At 49.6% G+C, this 13,793-nt stretch overlaps 2 long non-coding RNA genes across 2 annotated transcripts; both read right to left on the reverse strand.

The window, feature by feature from the left end:
• Positions 1-907: 907 nt before the first annotated feature.
• Positions 908-4,594, reverse strand: LOC134046069 (uncharacterized). Its single transcript, XR_009933347.1, has 3 exons — positions 4,315-4,594; positions 3,458-3,522; positions 908-2,864 (listed from the first exon to the last, which is right to left on the reverse strand). It is a non-coding gene; the product is annotated as an uncharacterized LOC134046069 (long non-coding RNA).
• Positions 4,595-9,327: 4,733 nt separating this feature from the next.
• On the reverse strand, positions 9,328-13,353 carry LOC134046064 (uncharacterized). Its single transcript, XR_009933345.1, has 3 exons — positions 13,074-13,353; positions 12,217-12,281; positions 9,328-11,623 (listed from the first exon to the last, which is right to left on the reverse strand). It is a non-coding gene; the product is annotated as an uncharacterized LOC134046064 (long non-coding RNA).
• Positions 13,354-13,793: the final 440 nt, after the last annotated feature.

Raw genomic sequence — 13,793 nt, forward strand, 5'->3', positions numbered from 1 at the left:
TTCCGCCCGCTCCTGCCGCCATCTTTGATACTGGCAGAAGCCATTTCCGGTGCCGGCGCCATCTTTGTTTCGGGAGGCAAAAAAGAAGGCCCCCTACATTGGCGACTATTGAACTCGCCTGCCTGAATCCGGCCCCGAAACCGATCCCGCGTTCTCGGCGCGATTTTCCGTCGCCTTTTACGCGGCGCGGACGGGCGCGGACTGGTCAGCGGTGCTGGAAATGGCTCGTGGGACAGGCGGCGGGAGAGCGCGCGATCGGCGTCGGGGGTCGGATTCAGGCAGGCAACTACAACAGACACCATTATCTGGGGCTTTACAGTTACCACAACAACGGTGGCAACGCCACCGGAAGTGGCTTCTGCCAGGACCAAATTTGGCGCCAGGAAGGGCGGAAATTGCAGCGTGCCACTCCCAAGATGGCGACCTGGCCATCACTCACCCGACCTTCTACATAGGACGGCAAAAAAAAAGGGCGGGAAAAGAAGGACACACCCCCCCACACACACACACACACACACACACCCCCCAGCGTATCTCTGCCGGGGCCCTATTGCGTCCGCCGTCCCGAGCGTCGCATCAGTTCCACTGGAACGGCATCGTCACGTTGGGCCATCCGCCATCTTGAGAAGGTCACACGCCCCCACCGCCCTCCCGCAGCAGCGCCGAGGAGGAGCCCGTCGCCGCTTCGGGGCACGGCTGCAGTACCGCGCTGTGTCCACAAGGCGGCAGCACTGCCAGGGCTCCGGCTCCGGGCACGGCTGCAGTACCGATCTCTTCCCACAAGGCGGCAGCACTGCGGCCGAGCTCAGCCCGGGGCTGCGGCTCTTTGAGGACACGGGGGACACAGACAGAGAGACAGACACACACAGACAGAGAGACAGACACACACACACACACACACACACACACACACACACACACACACACAGACAAGGGGCCAAAAAACATCGAGGTCCCTCCCTTTAAAAAATCCTACTAAACGAATGCCCCCCAAAAAACCCCGACCCAAACTAAAAAATCCCTGCCATGAACAAATTAAAAAAACCCCAAACCCATTAGATATAGATATAGATATATATATATATTAAAAAATATATGTTTGTTAATAATTAATTTATATTCATAATCAATACCTATTTTTGGATATTGAATTTAATGTATATTGGCATCAATTACAACATGGGTACAATATTATTTTTATTAAGAAATCTTTATATTACTAACATTTGTATTTTATGTGTGTGTATATATATGTATATACACACACACACACACACATTTATATATTCTATATCTTCACATTTTTATATCCTTTATGGAAAAGCCCGGCCTCTAACAAAACAGAAAATTAAAACCCCTTTATTTTAAAACTATATTTCAATTCATTTTTCTATTTATATTTGGCATACTTACGTGGAATTCATATATCCATATAGTCTACACATTATAAACCAGACACAGAGGACACGAGGCAGAAAGGGACAGTGGCAGCAGAGACGACACGGGAAGAAAATGAAGATCGGGGTGCAGGATGAAATAAAAAAAAAACAAAAAAAAAAACCAAACAAACAAAAAGAAACAAAACCAGAAAACAAAACCACGGCCAGCGGGACAGAGGCTCACCAAGAGAGGGTACAGTCAGGGAGCAGCACTGGGCAGCAGTCAGACTGGGCAGGGCTCCTTTTGGGCAAATATATTTACACGTAGGAGCCATTCCCTCCCTGGCATCTCATTTGTATTTAACCCCCACCCCGACCCCCCCCCAGAAAAACCTGAATTCCTATCACAAGGAATGTGCAGTCCTGGCTTCTCCCCGCCCAGGATTTGGACAGGGGACCTGGGCACAGCACACACACCTGTGAGTCAGGTGAATAAATCCCGGTTTACATTTCAAGGCTTCTCCTTCTGGCACTGCATGTTTGCAGATCTGGACGGGCACGTTCAACTCCCCTCATGGCCACATTCAAAAACAATTCACCAGATTTGGCAGAGAATTCCCAAGAAAACTCACGTGCCATCAGTGAGCAGAAAATCCTTTGGGGTTTAGTTCCATCTCTCACCTGCTCCCAGTGGAGGGAAGATGGCCTTTTGTCACACATCACAGCAGCAGTGATGGAGCGGGGCTTTTTTTCTTTTAATTAAATGAAGGGGTAACACATTCAAACCAGGTCTGATGGAAATACCTTTAACAATTTGTCTGGCACACCAACATAAACATAAGGAATCATCAACCCCCAAAGAAAGCAGAGGCAGAAGTATCCAGCTCCAGGCCAGCAGGCACCTGTAACTTTGAACACCACAACACCACGCTCACTGGAAACAAACTGGGGCTTCAGTAACCTCCCCCTCACTGCACTTCCCTCTCGGCTCTGCTCCCCACCAAGATTCACACGAGTGAACGACATGGAGTTATTCCCTTTTGACCTTTCTTAGACACCTGTTAACGCACAGACTGGTACGGCACGCAAGGTCTGATGGAAAAACAATCCTGCTTTTACACAGAACAGTCACTAGGACTGTAAGTCGCTGAACACTTTTTCCTTTGACGCTGATGTGAAGAGAGTTCCTCTCTCTCTCTCTCTCTCTCTCTCTCTCTCTCTCTCTCTCTCTCTCACTCATCCGAGTCCTGCTGAATAAAAAGTACACTTAGGAAGAATGCAGGTGGGGAGAGATGAAAGATTAAACATTTTTTTCCAAGTACCTCTGCATCAACTAAGACCAGTTACAGACATCACACCTACCTGCTGCATGCTGCAGACAAACGATTGATTTTCCAAGGTGTACTTTGAAACCTACTGTATCCTGCTTTGGAATCTCTACCAAAACTCAGAGTAGCTGTTCTGGATCCGGGAATTTTGAGGTAACTGTAAAAACAAACAAAAAAAAAAAAAAGCAGACACAAGAGAAATGAAACTATTTTCCCTCTGGGAATGACATTTCTTTTATACTTTTTGTTCCACTTCAGTCCTTGAAAGGCAGCTTCTGGGCGAATATCATGCAGAGGCCCAGTGTAGGAATCGGACTGACTGACATGCCAAGCCAGACCAGTGTTTTGGGTGAGGAGTTGGCCCATGGCCCCAGACCTTGGAGGGCATTTGTTTAAGTTTAGAATAGCTCCTAAGAAGGTTGTCAAAGGTTTTAAAAATTCTTTATGGCAAAGCTTTAAGGTAAAGCTTTATAACCCTCATTTCCCATTGGTTGCCTCTATTCCCAGTTATGTCATCCCTTGTCTCCTCCCAGCTCTGGAAAGTTCTTGTATCCTTGTACCCCCCCCCCACTGGTTTATGTTCACTGCACTGTTCCACCCATCCTACCTTATCGGCCCCTGCCCTATATTACTCCTCCCTTACACCACTTTTCCCTTTACCCACTGGATTCTCACCCTGGACCCACCTCTCATCATCCCTTATAAATACCCTGGATTTTCCCTCAGCCTTGTCTTCGACCCTGAACTCACACAGTGTATGCTCTCGCTGCAGGGGACTGTCAGGCCTGAATGGCTGGGAGTTCGTCCTCTTCTCCCTGGGCAAGCAGAAATTGGCATTCATTACACCACAGAAATGCTTTCTGAAACCTTTCCCCTGCCCTGCCCTTGGCTGCTACATCTTCTCTCTCTGCCTTGGAACTGACAGCTGTACCCCTGATGTCATTTCCCCTGCCTGACTTCTGCGCAGCTCCAAGCTGGGACAAACTGGGATAACTTAGGGGGGACAGAGGTGAGATTTTTATTTAGCAGGATTTTTCTCCGACTTCTAATTACAGCCAAAACCTTCTCCAATCCCCCACTGAGAAGAGCACAAACTCACAGCCATTCTGGGCTGAGGGAAATGTGACACAGCATCAATAAATAAGTGACCTTTCCTGGGAGCAGCCATCACCCCAGTCCTCCAGCCTCGGCGAGCTGCTGCAGTCAGTGGACCCAACTTCCAAGGCTTAACCTACATTTCTGTCGGCTCTCGTTCGAAAGCTCCCGGACAGTAAATCACACGACAGAATTTTAAAATGGCACCAAGAATAACAGAGCCCAGGCCAAACCCAACCACCCCCATCGCTGCTCCACCCCGCTCTTGGCAGAAACAGTCGTATCCTTTAGAAATCCTCTCCTTTCCCTGCTACTCAGTCCTTCGCTGCCCATCCCCACAGAGGATTTACTCCACCTTTGGCTCCCCACAGCACCTCTCTCCCCAGCACAAATCCCACTTGGCACAGACACAGACGGAGCAGACCTAAGGCAATGGATCCAGCAGCAGCTGCGATTCCGAGCTCCCCGTTCCCCGCACAGCTCATCCATCCAAGCACTCCTGGCAATCTCACCTCAGCCCGGACTCTCTGTTCCTCAGAGGCAAACACGGCCTGATGGGGCACGGCTCTGGCACCCCATTTCCTCCGGCTCCTGCCGACCTGGAAAGCCACAGGGAAACGCAGTCCCCCGGAACCTCACGTCCCTGGATACCAGCAGGGCCGCAGTTTCACTCAGATCCCAGATTCCATAGACACTTCATCCCAGCGGGGAGGAAAAGGGGAACCCTGCGCGGTCAGGACCGGGAGCCCTCCAGTGCAGAGTCCTGGCGCTGAAGGCACCTTGGCTCTGGCTCCTCAAACACCACAGCTTTTGGCAAAGATGGGAGGAGTGGAACCGTTTCTCCGGTCCTGGAAGAGAAGAAGAGGAAAAGAAAATGAAGCCCCCCTGCAGAAGTCAAAGGATCCCAGCTTTCACACTTCTGCTCCGGACTGCTCGCTGTGGGGCTGCATCCGAGACAGGCGACGGCTGCAGTACCGCGCTGTGCCCACAAGGCGGCAGCACTGCCGCCGAGCTCAGCCCGGGGCTGCGGCGCTTTGGGGACGGACAGACAGACAGACACACAGACAAGGGATGGGGGGGGGGGATGAAACAACGAGATCCATCCCTTCGGGAAATCCCCCTGAATGAATGCACCAAAATAAACCCCAGCCGAAACTAAAGAATGCCTTCCTCTAATGAAACGAAAACAAACAAAACCCTTTAGATATATATATATTGAGATATATATATATGTATCTATTTGCTATTATTTATTTTATATATATAATCATAGTCTACACATATCTTTATATATTCAATTTCATTTATATTCTAATATGGTGCAAAATATAGACAAGACATTGTTTTTACTTTTTATTATCTATCTTTCTACTACTACTATTTATTTTATGTATATCTATATCTTGATATTTAACATATTTGTATGCTTTTATGTTTAATATCATTCATTAAAAAGCTGCGCTTCTAACCATATGGAAACCAACAAACCACTTTGTTTTATACTATATTCAAATATATTTTTCTACTTGCATTTTTCATATTTATATCTGTAATTTATACATTTATATTACGTATATATTATACTATAAGAATAGATTCAATATTAATTGTATTAAATACTACATAAATACTACATAAATACTTTTCTGATTCTATATAGATTTATACTTACATATATTTATAGATGCATTTCTAATTTCATGTCTGTATTTTATTGTACATTTGTATATTTATCTATGGCTTATACCATTTGTCCTTATTTTATTTGGATATTTATCTGTTGCTTATATTATTTCTTCAACACCCTGCCCCTAACCAATTAAAAACCAATAAAACATTTATTTTAAACCATAGTTAAATCTTTTTATATTTCTAGTTTCATCTTTTACAACTTATATTTATACATTATGTATTTTGATAATATTTGCTTTATTTATATTATAGACTCTGTATTTTATAGAGATGTGTAACTTCTGTGTTTATATTTTATATTTATACAAATACTTTTAAAATTTCTTTTTCTATTGCATTCCGTATATTTTAGACTTATATAACCTATATAAAACCCCTGGCTCTAACCAAATAAAAACCAATCAAATACTTCTTTTCAACGAGATTTAGGTCTTTTTTTTATATTGCTATTTTTCATGTATTCTACGGCCACCCCTCCCTGGGAATGTCCTGGCACCCGTGGGTCCCTCTGGGGGAGGGCACCCAGCACGGCCCCCCCCCATTCCCCACTCCCCTGCTCCTGCGCCGCAGCGTGGCTCCCTCTGCCGGGGACCTCGGGCTGACCCGAAACACATCGGAGCCCCCCGAGTCTCCACCCCGTCCCCCCCTCAGCCTTCTTTCCTCACCCCCAAAATGAAGGCACAGAACCGCTCCAGCTGCCCTGGACGGCAGCACGGCCCTTGATGGGAACCCTCCCCACGGGTCCATGCCCCCAAAAAGGGACCCTGCTGGCACAAGGAAAAGGGGGGGGGGGGGGTGCAGCCCCCAGGAGGGCTGAAGTTCCTCCCCAGCCCCGCACACACAGAGGACACGAGGCAGAGAGTGGCAGCAGAGAGGACACAGGAAAGAAAATGAAGATCGGGGTGCAGGATGAAATGGAGGAAAAAAAAATAGAAAACAAAACCACAAAAAAGGGATGCTAGATGGGCAGCACGAGAGAGGGATTAAAAAAGAACAGGGGCAGCGAACGGGACACAAGGATCCCGGGGGAAACAATGGCACGGGGAGCACCACAGAACCACAGGGAACAGAACGGGAACACGAGTGAGGCACGGAGAAGGACAGACAAAAAGAAGGAGTCCCAAACACACAGCAAGGACGCAGGGACACAGAGACAAAAAGGGAAACCAGGACCGGGAGACAGGAATCGACCACGCCATGTGCTCGGGAGGGTAAAGACGGGCACGGAGCGGCACGGGGACAGAAAAGGCACGGCCAGCAGGACAGAGGCTCACCAAGAGAGCGTGCAGTCAGGGAGCAGCACTGGGCAGCAGTCAGACTGGGCAGGGCTCCTCTAGGACAAAAATATTTACAGTTAGAAGCCATTCCCTCCCTGGCATCTCATTTGTATTTAACCTCCCCAAAACTGAATTCATATCACGAGCAATGGGCAGTCCTGGCTTCTGCCCGCCCAGGATTTGGACAGGGGACCTGGGCACAGCACCCACTAGTGAGTCAGGGGAACACATCCCAGGTGACACTTCAAGGGTTCTCCTTCTGGCACTGCATGTTTGCAGATCTGGGCTGGCACGTTCAACTCCCCTCATGGCCCCATTCAAGAACAACTGACCACATTTGGCAGAGAATTCCCAAGAAAACTCACGTGCCATCAGTGAGCAGAAAATCCTTTGGGGTTTAGTTCCATCTCTCACCTGTTCCCAGTGGAGGGAAGATGGCCTTTAGTCACACATCACAGCCGCAGCGATGGAGCGGGGCTTTTTTATTCTAAAATGTAATGAAAGGTAATAAAAATAAACCAGGTCTGATAGAAATGCCCTTTAAAGCCATTAAAGCTTTTTAAAGCCAAGGAGACCATCCCCATGCCCGAGTTCAGTCTCCTATTCCTACTGGTTTTGGTATCAGCAAATCCATCAGGCTCTTTTCAGAAACAGTGATTCATATCAACTAAACCTCTGGCTCCTCTTTATTTGCACTTACAGCCCCTTGCAGGAAGCTCTGCAGCCCTTTCCCCCCCCCCCCATCCTGCATTGGAGAGAGGAGGGATATTAGTGACACACGTATGCACAAACAATCCTTCTGGCTCTTCAAAAAGTTCCAAACGCCTGTAATAAAATTGATATCAAGTAATATTGGGTCTCAGGCTGTTCAAGAAAAGGGAAAGTGGAGCTTTCATGTCCCACTGAGAGCTGTTGTATAAAATCTTCCCCATGAGCTTGCACACAGTAATAACATGTTTTGGACCAAAGCAAAGTAAGAATATTTTGACCAAACAACTTAGGTCTGTGTGAGCACACTTTTTCCTTTTATGCTGATGGGAACAGAGCTCCTCTCTCTCATCTGAATGCTGCTGAATTAAACGTACACCTAGGAAGAATGCAGGTGGGGAGGGATGAAAGAGTCAACTTGTTCCAAAGTACATCTAGCAGCACATAGGATAGAAGCACACACTATTGAAACACTGTATCCAGAATCACAGGAACAGCGGGCTCGGAATTCTCAGCAGCTGCTCCCTTTGGCTACTTCAAGGGCTCTCCCAGCCAGGGAACCCAGCCGGGGCACCCGGCTGGAAGGGGCACCTTTGCAACAAAATGCCATGGAAGCTTGCTCCAAACCAGCGCTGCAGCTGCTGCCACACGCAGAGGACACCGGGCTGCTGCCAGCTGCAAGGGTGGGGAGCTGGAATTGTGCCTGGGAATTCTCCCGTGCCCGCTCTCCCACGCCGCCCCGTCCTTCCGCCCCTCTCACCTCTCCGGCAGAGAGAGCAGCTGCCTCCTCCTGCGGGCTGCTCCCGGCTGCGGGTAGGGCGATGGCTCCGGGAGCTGGGCGACCGCTCTTCCTTCGTCGATGGGAACGCCCCGGGCGGGAGCGGACCCGGGCGGCGCGGAGACGTAGCGCGGCGGGACGGGAGTCGCTCTCCGCGACGGCGGCCGTGGAAGGACCCCGGCAGAGAGAGGGGCGGACCCGCCGCTGCCTGTCGGCGCCCGCCGGGCTCCCGCGTGTCCGCGGCGCCGCTGAGCCCACAGCCCGTGTGGGCACGATGGGAAACGCCGCGCAAAATCGCGCCGGGGGGGGGGGGGGGGGGATCGGCGTCGGCGTCGCGGGCAGGCAATGCAGTAGACACCCCGTGAGGGGTCCTTTTTTTCCCCGCCCCTTTTTGCCGCCCTATGTAGAAGGTCGGGCGAGTGACGGTTGAGTCGCCATCTTGGGAAGGTCGAGACGCAATTTCCGCCCGCTCCTGCCGCCATCTTTGATACTGGCAGAAGCCATTTCCGGTGCCGGCGCCATCTTTGTTTCGGGAGGCAAAAAAGAAGGCCCCCTACATTGGCGACTATTGAACTCGCCTGCCTGAATCCGGCCCCGAAACCGATCCCGCGTTCTCGGCGCGATTTTCCGTCGCCTTTTACGCGGCGCGGACGGGCGCGGACTGGTCAGCGGTGCTGGAAATGGCTCGTGGGACAGGCGGCGGGAGAGCGCGCGATCGGCGTCGGGGGTCGGATTCAGGCAGGCAACTACAACAGACACCATTATCTGGGGCTTTACAGTTACCACAACAACGGTGGCAACGCCACCGGAAGTGGCTTCTGCCAGGACCAAATTTGGCGCCAGGAAGGGCGGAAATTGCAGCGTGCCACTCCCAAGATGGCGACCTGGCCATCACTCACCCGACCTTCTACATAGGACGGCAAAAAAAAAGGGCGGGAAAAGAAGGACACACCCCCCCACACACACACACACACACACACCCCCCAGCGTATCTCTGCCGGGGCCCTATTGCGTCCGCCGTCCCGAGCGTCGCATCAGTTCCACTGGAACGGCATCGTCACGTTGGGCCATCCGCCATCTTGAGAAGGTCACACGCCCCCACCGCCCTCCCGCAGCAGCGCCGAGGAGGAGCCCGTCGCCGCTTCGGGGCACGGCTGCAGTACCGCGCTGTGTCCACAAGGCGGCAGCACTGCCAGGGCTCCGGCTCCGGGCACGGCTGCAGTACCGATCTCTTCCCACAAGGCGGCAGCACTGCGGCCGAGCTCAGCCCGGGGCTGCGGCTCTTTGAGGACACGGGGGACACAGACAGAGAGACAGACACACACAGACAGAGAGACAGACACACACAGACAGAGAGACAGACACACACAGACAGAGAGACAGACACACACACACACACACACACACACACACACACACACACACACACAGACAAGGGGCCAAAAAACATCGAGGTCCCTCCCTTTAAAAAATCCTACTAAACGAATGCCCCCCAAAAAACCCCGACCCAAACTAAAAAATCCCTGCCATGAACAAATTAAAAAAACCCCAAACCCATTAGATATAGATATAGATATATATATATATTAAAAAATATATGTTTGTTAATAATTAATTTATATTCATAATCAATACCTATTTTTGGATATTGAATTTAATGTATATTGGCATCAATTACAACATGGGTACAATATTATTTTTATTAAGAAATCTTTATATTACTAACATTTGTATTTTATGTGTGTGTATATATATGTATATACACACACACACACACACATTTATATATTCTATATCTTCACATTTTTATATCCTTTATGGAAAAGCCCGGCCTCTAACAAAACAGAAAATTAAAACCCCTTTATTTTAAAACTATATTTCAATTCATTTTTCTATTTATATTTGGCATACTTACGTGGAATTCATATATCCATATAGTCTACACATTATAAACCAGACACAGAGGACACGAGGCAGAAAGGGACAGTGGCAGCAGAGACGACACGGGAAGAAAATGAAGATCGGGGTGCAGGATGAAATAAAAAAAAAACAAAAAAAAAAACCAAACAAACAAAAAGAAACAAAACCAGAAAACAAAACCACGGCCAGCGGGACAGAGGCTCACCAAGAGAGGGTACAGTCAGGGAGCAGCACTGGGCAGCAGTCAGACTGGGCAGGGCTCCTTTTGGGCAAATATATTTACACGTAGGAGCCATTCCCTCCCTGGCATCTCATTTGTATTTAACCCCCACCCCGACCCCCCCCCAGAAAAACCTGAATTCCTATCACAAGGAATGTGCAGTCCTGGCTTCTCCCCGCCCAGGATTTGGACAGGGGACCTGGGCACAGCACACACACCTGTGAGTCAGGTGAATAAATCCCGGTTTACATTTCAAGGCTTCTCCTTCTGGCACTGCATGTTTGCAGATCTGGACGGGCACGTTCAACTCCCCTCATGGCCACATTCAAAAACAATTCACCAGATTTGGCAGAGAATTCCCAAGAAAACTCACGTGCCATCAGTGAGCAGAAAATCCTTTGGGGTTTAGTTCCATCTCTCACCTGCTCCCAGTGGAGGGAAGATGGCCTTTTGTCACACATCACAGCAGCAGTGATGGAGCGGGGCTTTTTTTCTTTTAATTAAATGAAGGGGTAACACATTCAAACCAGGTCTGATGGAAATACCTTTAACAATTTGTCTGGCACACCAACATAAACATAAGGAATCATCAACCCCCAAAGAAAGCAGAGGCAGAAGTATCCAGCTCCAGGCCAGCAGGCACCTGTAACTTTGAACACCACAACACCACGCTCACTGGAAACAAACTGGGGCTTCAGTAACCTCCCCCTCACTGCACTTCCCTCTCGGCTCTGCTCCCCACCAAGATTCACACGAGTGAACGACATGGAGTTATTCCCTTTTGACCTTTCTTAGACACCTGTTAACGCACAGACTGGTACGGCACGCAAGGTCTGATGGAAAAACAATCCTGCTTTTACACAGAACAGTCACTAGGACTGTAAGTCGCTGAACACTTTTTCCTTTGACGCTGATGTGAAGAGAGTTCCTCTCTCTCTCTCTCTCTCTCTCTCTCTCTCTCTCTCTCTCTCTCTCACTCATCCGAGTCCTGCTGAATAAAAAGTACACTTAGGAAGAATGCAGGTGGGGAGAGATGAAAGATTAAACATTTTTTTCCAAGTACCTCTGCATCAACTAAGACCAGTTACAGACATCACACCTACCTGCTGCATGCTGCAGACAAACGATTGATTTTCCAAGGTGTACTTTGAAACCTACTGTATCCTGCTTTGGAATCTCTACCAAAACTCAGAGTAGCTGTTCTGGATCCGGGAATTTTGAGGTAACTGTAAAAACAAACAAAAAAAAAAAAAAGCAGACACAAGAGAAATGAAACTATTTTCCCTCTGGGAATGACATTTCTTTTATACTTTTTGTTCCACTTCAGTCCTTGAAAGGCAGCTTCTGGGCGAATATCATGCAGAGGCCCAGTGTAGGAATCGGACTGACTGACATGCCAAGCCAGACCAGTGTTTTGGGTGAGGAGTTGGCCCATGGCCCCAGACCTTGGAGGGCATTTGTTTAAGTTTAGAATAGCTCCTAAGAAGGTTGTCAAAGGTTTTAAAAATTCTTTATGGCAAAGCTTTAAGGTAAAGCTTTATAACCCTCATTTCCCATTGGTTGCCTCTATTCCCAGTTATGTCATCCCTTGTCTCCTCCCAGCTCTGGAAAGTTCTTGTATCCTTGTACCCCCCCCCCACTGGTTTATGTTCACTGCACTGTTCCACCCATCCTACCTTATCGGCCCCTGCCCTATATTACTCCTCCCTTACACCACTTTTCCCTTTACCCACTGGATTCTCACCCTGGACCCACCTCTCATCATCCCTTATAAATACCCTGGATTTTCCCTCAGCCTTGTCTTCGACCCTGAACTCACACAGTGTATGCTCTCGCTGCAGGGGACTGTCAGGCCTGAATGGCTGGGAGTTCGTCCTCTTCTCCCTGGGCAAGCAGAAATTGGCATTCATTACACCACAGAAATGCTTTCTGAAACCTTTCCCCTGCCCTGCCCTTGGCTGCTACATCTTCTCTCTCTGCCTTGGAACTGACAGCTGTACCCCTGATGTCATTTCCCCTGCCTGACTTCTGCGCAGCTCCAAGCTGGGACAAACTGGGATAACTTAGGGGGGACAGAGGTGAGATTTTTATTTAGCAGGATTTTTCTCCGACTTCTAATTACAGCCAAAACCTTCTCCAATCCCCCACTGAGAAGAGCACAAACTCACAGCCATTCTGGGCTGAGGGAAATGTGACACAGCATCAATAAATAAGTGACCTTTCCTGGGAGCAGCCATCACCCCAGTCCTCCAGCCTCGGCGAGCTGCTGCAGTCAGTGGACCCAACTTCCAAGGCTTAACCTACATTTCTGTCGGCTCTCGTTCGAAAGCTCCCGGACAGTAAATCACACGACAGAATTTTAAAATGGCACCAAGAATAACAGAGCCCAGGCCAAACCCAACCACCCCCATCGCTGCTCCACCCCGCTCTTGGCAGAAACAGTCGTATCCTTTAGAAATCCTCTCCTTTCCCTGCTACTCAGTCCTTCGCTGCCCATCCCCACAGAGGATTTACTCCACCTTTGGCTCCCCACAGCACCTCTCTCCCCAGCACAAATCCCACTTGGCACAGACACAGACGGAGCAGACCTAAGGCAATGGATCCAGCAGCAGCTGCGATTCCGAGCTCCCCGTTCCCCGCACAGCTCATCCATCCAAGCACTCCTGGCAATCTCACCTCAGCCCGGACTCTCTGTTCCTCAGAGGCAAACACGGCCTGATGGGGCACGGCTCTGGCACCCCATTTCCTCCGGCTCCTGCCGACCTGGAAAGCCACAGGGAAACGCAGTCCCCCGGAACCTCACGTCCCTGGATACCAGCAGGGCCGCAGTTTCACTCAGATCCCAGATTCCATAGACACTTCATCCCAGCGGGGAGGAAAAGGGGAACCCTGCGCGGTCAGGACCGGGAGCCCTCCAGTGCAGAGTCCTGGCGCTGAAGGCACCTTGGCTCTGGCTCCTCAAACACCACAGCTTTTGGCAAAGATGGGAGGAGTGGAACCGTTTCTCCGGTCCTGGAAGAGAAGAAGAGGAAAAGAAAATGAAGCCCCCCTGCAGAAGTCAAAGGATCCCAGCTTTCACACTTCTGCTCCGGACTGCTCGCTGTGGGGCTGCATCCGAGACAGGCGACGGCTGCAGTACCGCGCTGTGCCCACAAGGCGGCAGCACTGCCGCCGAGCTCAGCCCGGGGCTGCGGCGCTTTGGGGACGGACAGACAGACAGACACACAGACAAGGGATGGGGGGGGGGGATGAAACAACGAGATCCATCCCTTCGGGAAATCCCCCTGAATGAATGCACCAAAATAAACCCCAGCCGAAACTAAAGAATGCCTTCCTCTAATGAAACGAAAACAAACAAAACCCTTTAGATATATATATATTGAGATATATATATAT

This window comes from Cinclus cinclus, chromosome 7, assembly GCF_963662255.1.
Source record: "Cinclus cinclus chromosome 7, bCinCin1.1, whole genome shotgun sequence".
In the NCBI taxonomy this organism is placed as follows: Eukaryota; Metazoa; Chordata; class Aves; order Passeriformes; family Cinclidae; genus Cinclus; species Cinclus cinclus.